Raw genomic sequence first — 7192 nt, forward strand, 5'->3', positions numbered from 1 at the left:
TATTGACCAAACAAAACAGTAAGGAATGAATTAAAAAAAGAAAAGGCATAAAATAGTAACCAAAGCTACCAAAACAAAACTTGAAAAATGCTAATGACAACATTTTGACAACTTTGACATTTGTTGAGTGTTTTACTCATAACTTTCTCAACAAAACTCCAAATTAAATGATCTTTTTGTTGGAAACCAGACTCAAAGGGCTTTCATTTGACTATTAGTACATATTTTTTGGACAACTAAGCTACATGTAGTTTAAGTTTGAAAATCGTCATAGTTTACCGCTAAAACAAATTATAGATGAAAAAAAATACAAGACAAGTAAGGAAGTAAGATCAACAAAACGGAATAATAAAGGATAGATAAGGACAAAAAAACTTAGCTCTTGAAGAACCAAAACTCTTTATACCAAATGATGACAACCTCCTTTGCTAGGTTGGGCCAAAGCTAGGAGATGTGCATGGAGGGGTGTTTCCTTGAATGAATGGTGCAGAAATGTGGTGGTGAATGCTCCAAGGATGATGAGCTAAGGTATGAATAGGGTAGAATCTCAAAGCCTCTAGGGGATATGGTGGTGGTGATGTAGTGTTTGGTGGTTAGGCCAACTCAAGGAGGAAGGTGACTAGAGGGGCATCATAGGTTGCTCTAGTCTTGATCTAAGATGAGTAGTATGGTAAAAAATGAACAACATAACATTACTAAACATCAAAGATGAAATACAAGGGTGGAGATACCTTTATTTAGGCCAAGGGTGTCTTTTTCTAACCTCTCACCTTTGCTCTCATTGGCCAAAAAATGAGGCCTTCTAAGGAGTGGATAACTGTCCACAAATCCTCTCCAATGATGGAAGGACATGTGGCCACTCACAAAACACAATCATCTTCATTCCTAGGGTTTCATGCGGCCATTACTAAAAGCAAAAACTCTTCACTCCTAAGGTGTCATGTGACTACCTTTTAAAAAGTAAATCCTCTCCAATGGAAGCATGACACATGGCACACACTTTCCACTTGGTTTGGATGTTTAACTTTAGAGAAAATCATATGCTACTTAGGCCTTAATATAAACCTTCATGACTGAATACAATGGCCTAAATTCCTACATTACTCTTCAATCCATGCTTCATGATGGCTCTAATGGTGGTCTACAAGATAGAGTTAACACCATATTCAAGGATGACTTTCACTCTCTTGAAAGTGTTTGACCATGGCTAAGGGATTTTTGATAAGCTTCCTTAGAGTTTCTGTTTATATCTTGTATTCCAATGGAGTTATCATCACTAACTAGGAGTTTTTATTTCTTATTCTAAAGTTGTGCAAAAGGTTGTGACTTAGTGTCTTTTAGAGAAAAAACATGGTTTCTAAGAAGTTAAGAAAAACTAATTATTTAATAGGATTTTTTGAATTTTTTAGTTTGGAATTGTTTGATTAGAGGTTACACATTGTATTTTGCTTTTGAGAATACAAAATAAACAAGTTTGATGTTGGACTTGAGACTTGAATCAAGAATTTTCTGAAATTATGGAGCGTCACTACTAAGAGGCACCAACTACTACTGAGCACGAACATAATAAATAGCTCCTAAAAGCACAACATCGAGCGACGAGACATATCGTTGCGTATAAGACGGGACTTTTTTACTTGTATTTAAATCTGGTCATTTCTACAAAATATTCATAGCAGGTTATTATCCAAATAACAATGGTTGGTTATCAAAGAACAATGTGATTATATGTTATGGGTGATAAGTTTAGTTATATGAATACTGTGATGGAAATATTAGATGATTATGTTATAGAGAATGGAAAATGAAAGGTAAATGTTCTCAAAGGGATTTCAATATAATAAATGTATAAATTGTTTGGTGTGCAAGACTGTATTTTCCTAAAGAATGGAAAGTACACTTTAATATGATTAATGTGATGTTATTATTAGAAACACTCTTTGAAGTTATTCTTAAACTTTATCATACTCTTATACTAACATAAAATAGAGTTTTAGGTGGTGAAGAGTGAAGGAGGTTCCTATACCCGGTCTAAGAATCATGGATTCATTTTATATTAAGATATAATGAATTAACCCCATTGAGAGAATTGTGGATTAAATTATGGGTTAGTCTTAAGTTAACATATTACAAAGAGTGGAAAATTTTTATAGGAAATTTCTGTTACCAATGAGGAGCATTAGTATCTTGAATCTACTTTGAAGTTTTGATGATGATAAAATCTGAAGAATTGAAGACTCTAATTGCATCTTTGTTAAACGCATTTTGTAGAAACAAATGTATAGGATAAATTGTAATGATGTAAAAACTCTTAGAAGTTTTCGTATTTAGTGAGTCATTGCGCAAATAATCGATATCTCGGGTGATAATCGATTATCACGAGCCAATTTAGAAATGAGCTGCTCACGCAAATAATCGATTATTGCACAGAATAATCGATCGTCACTGTTTAATTTAATATTGTCCAAGTCTCTAAAATAATCGATTATTACTCAGGATAATTGATTATCACATTTTGAAAACCCCATATAACGGACACAAATAATAGATTATCACTTATGATAATAGATTATTTATGGCAGTTGGGAGATGTCTTTTCAGTTTCTAACCCTGGGCTTATAAATAAGTTTTCCCACAGCTTTTAGAATTTAACTTTTCATTTGAGAGTATTAGAGCTTTGGGCCTAAGGGAAGCTCTTTGTGAGTGAAAAGGATCTATGCCATTTTGAGAATACAGTTTGTCTGAGGAAGTTCTCAAATTGATAGAGTGCTCTTGCCTGATATTGTGAATAGGAGAAGCTCGCACTTTGTGTGTCAAAGGTCGGAGCGATTCTCTTCAAGTTGGCAGAGTTGTTGCTTCCGATTCGTGTGTCGAAGGAAGCTCTTCTGGTTCATTTGTCGAAGGAAGTTACTCACTGCATTCTTTCGGTTCGTTTGTCAAAGGAAGGTGTTTTCTATTCTATTCTCATTTCATTATCTTGTAATCTGTACAACTGATTTTAGTGAAAACGTTAATCACTTTTTATAGTGATTAACAACTGGACGTAGATTCTTTTGAATCGAACTAGTATAAAAATTCTCTGTGTGATTTTTTTTCTCTTCCTTGCACTCTTTAAATTTTTAGCACACCATATGTTTGATAAATTTTCTGCAAGAAAATTAATTTTCAAAAACAGACTATTTTAACTTGATTTGTGACCGAACACGCTTTCTGCTATCTTACTTTTATTCCGCTGCGCGACTCTGTCCACGATACCAATTGTATCTGATATCGACAATTTCCACAGATGCCCAACTTCTAGTGTCTAAGCAATTGCGTCAATATGGAAATTGAGTCTAGTAATAGCTTTAGTTTTGTGTCTATAAATGTGTGATGATATGTGATAGAGGACTATCCCTTAATCCTATAAAAGAAAAACTTCAGGAAGAGTCATTGTAATTCAAAGGATCTAGAGCAAACAGTTGCAAGGCAAATCTCCTTGAGGCTCATGATGCTCCATAAAGATTGAAATTTAAGGGACATGAAAATCATGGCTTAGAGCATAATTATACAATATTTTAGGCAATTAAAAATATTTTTAATTTTCTTTTCATTGCAAACATTTTGTTTCTATTTTTTTTTAATTTTGGATTTATTTTGGGATCTGACATCTTTGGACTTTCTTTTAGGATTTCGTAAGTGCTTAAAACATTTGTTCCTATATATAGGGACACCAAATACACATGTAGACATTTTTGAGTCATATTATATGCATTTGCATTCTAAGAGAGGATTCTTTTAGTTGTTGGATTAGAACTTCAATTCTTATCAAAGATTAACATTTTTGTGGCGAATTTTCACTTAACTTATCAATATGTTGGATTGTGGCATCCTCATATCTGTCTTATTTCACATTATTCTCTGATTTATTTTTTTGTGTCTCTTGAGAATTCAAATTTAAGAAAGATCATACTATTTCCTAAATAGGGTCGTACTAATTTGGTCTCTGATGGAATTTAAATTGTATGTTCAATTATAGAAATATGAATGTAATTTTATTGGGCCTAATGATATTAACTTACTCTTTTCTAGTTTGTGCTATGTTTTTCTTTTCTTTTGCAATAATCATTATTTTTGACGTGAACAAAGAATGTTGTAGTTTCAAAATAAAGAAAATAAGTAGAAGTAGTAAAGTCTATAGGAAAATGAGTTTTGTCTTTATTTTGTTTTGGATGAATGTGGTTAATATGAAATATATATTGGTATTATATTCTTATTATATTTTGAAAAAACATATAATTATGAAATGTGATTTATTTCAATACTTATATGTTAAAGACAATGGTATTGTTATTGATATATTATTATGTACAAATTGCATTCTTCTCTATTGGCCAAAATTGTATTTTTTATATCAGACTTGTAAATTCGTAAGAGAATTATACAATAGCAAGATTTTTGTTAAGAAATGGACTTTAAGCCTAACTCAACCCCACTAAACCAGCTTGTAAGGTGAGGTTTGCACCCCACTTATATATTACTCTAGTCGATGTGGGACTTCCAACAAACCCCATTCACGCTGAGGTATAAACATCTCGAGCATGAGATTAGATATTAATGGGTGGTCCGATAACGACCCGAAGTGAGTGGAACAACATGCCCACATAGATCTCGCTAGGATAGACTCTAACTATAGTTCTGATACCATATTAAGAAGTGGGCTTTCAGCCTAACTCAATCCCACAAAATCGGCTTGTAAAGTGAGGTTTGCACCCCACTTATATATTATAAATTGGTTTTATCTTCATGTCGAAGTATAGACACACTAGTGCAAAACAGTGTATAACGTCACACGTTCAACGTCTAACCATTGAATAGTCAACGTTAAAAATGACCGGTGGCAATTTTGTAAACAAATGCAATTGTATGTTATTTAGAATTGTAATGCGGCGTAAAAGGATATAAAAAGTCGAATGCTCCCGCGTTAGACGTCAAAAGGTTATTGAATTCAATAAAAAATTGAGCGGGAGATTGAAAATTCATTCACTTTATCTCAGTACGTGAGACTCTCTTCTCTTCTTAAACTTTTCTAGAATGAAATTTGACGACCATGTAATCTTTCTTTCATTTGATACAAATGCATGTTAATTAACTACTTTATGTATGACTTTCGTTTGTTTTGACAGATTATTTTCGTGCTCTTGTCCTTCATAGGCGCATTCTGCTTTCTCTATCAGAGGTGACGACACTTTATTTCGATGAACCCACCTTTTGAAGGTTAGTTTTCATTTTCGTTTTGAAGAACTTATTTGTTGAACTTGTTTATTGTTTTTTTTAACTTATTTGTTGTTGTTTGGTTGAACTTGTTTGTTGTTGTTGTCGTTTGATTGAACTTATTTGTTGTTGGTTATTGTTGTTTGTTATTGATACTACACTACACGTTCATCATTCATGCTTTATAAAATATCAAAAACTTATGCATCTCATAAATATAAAATTCTCAATTTTAAAAATAACTTTAAAATTGTGTCATCTAAAAGTATTTTTTTTATATATAAAAAAGGTTTAGATTACACAATTCAGAAATTTTTTATTAACTTTTAGATGGTTTAATGCAAAAGTATTTTTTCAAATTACAAAATTCCTAATTTTTTTTTCTGATTTAGATATGTTGACTGACCAATATAAGAATCATGACCCAGTTTGTTATCTACTAATGAATAAGACATGCGACAATTTCATTATATAATGATTTCTTCCTTTTGTGTTAATATATTTTCTATTTTTCCAATTGTAAAACTGCAATTTCTAACTATTAAATTACTATTGTCTTGACTGTTTTTCTATTTAAATTTTAATAACTTATTCTTGTTTAATAATAATTAAGTGATAAATCAGTACCTAATATATTTTTCTAGAGGTGGTTGAACTTATCTGAGTGAAAATTGGTAATGAATTATTGCTTAAATGAGATAAACGATTTGAAGTATAGAGAGTTAAATTATGAAGTCTCAATCTAAGAAATTTTTGTGTTTATCTAAATAATGAATAAGAAGAAAAAGAGTGATAATCCTTTAGCCACTTTTGTGTACTGTGTATCTTTGAACTCCATGCGAAATCTATGGAATATGTTCTTTCTGTGCACACCTTCCCTTAATTCAATGTACATTTCTACTTATTCTGTCATTTGTATCTATCTTAATTCATTGTTTATTAGGTTTGAAATGAACCCTCGAATTTTTAATTAAAAAGTGGGAGCCAGCAAAACCTGTGGTCAATTACTTTTCATCTTAACTTGGTCAGTAGGAATTTAAATTATTATATTTGGTAGGTAGTGATCAATTAACTTTTGAATGCTTTACACAGTCTCAAAAATTGTAGCCTTTTTCTTAACTTTTTAACACCTAAATAATAGCTTATTTTATTTGATGACTATGTCTATGGAAAGACGTGTGTTGTTTGTTTTAATGACTAATTTTATATTATTATCTTAATTTAATTAGAATTCATTATATGAGATACATTTATAATTTTAGTATTATATTTTTCTTAAATTAAATTATAATCTATTATCTATGAGAAGTTTTGTAATTTTAAAGTAATCATATTTATATGTATTTTTTTAAAATTTTTGATACTAGTGTTGTCAGTATATAGAAATTAAGTTATATGAAATTATGAACTTTTCTTTTATAAGTATTTAGTATTTTAGTATGATAAATGTTCATTTTATATAATTGTTTTAACTATATATTTTATATCATAGCAAATAATTTGAATAATCATATAATCTTTAAAGGCTTGGTTGCATTTTCTGTTTTACTATTTATATATTTATTTTATTCTATTTATTCCAACTTGAATTAAGTCTCGCTATTATAACCATGCAAAGTAATGTTTATAAAATTAACTGTAATAATTTTAAGAGACGAGAGACTTATATTGTTACAATATTTTTAAAAATTGAGAGACCTAATTTAATCGTAAAAGAATCTGATATCATTAAAATTAAATAACTTATTAAAACTCTATAAACAGTGAGATTAAATAGGAAAATAATATAATAAAAAATTAAGCTTTAAAAATTTTAGATGAGGATTCAAAATTTTAATGAACGATAACATTTTGGAATTATATATATATATATATATATATATATATATATATATATATATATATATATATATATATATATATATATATATATATATAT

This window comes from Vigna radiata, chromosome 10 (assembly GCF_000741045.1).
Source record: "Vigna radiata var. radiata cultivar VC1973A chromosome 10, Vradiata_ver6, whole genome shotgun sequence".
In the NCBI taxonomy this organism is placed as follows: domain Eukaryota; kingdom Viridiplantae; phylum Streptophyta; class Magnoliopsida; order Fabales; family Fabaceae; genus Vigna; species Vigna radiata.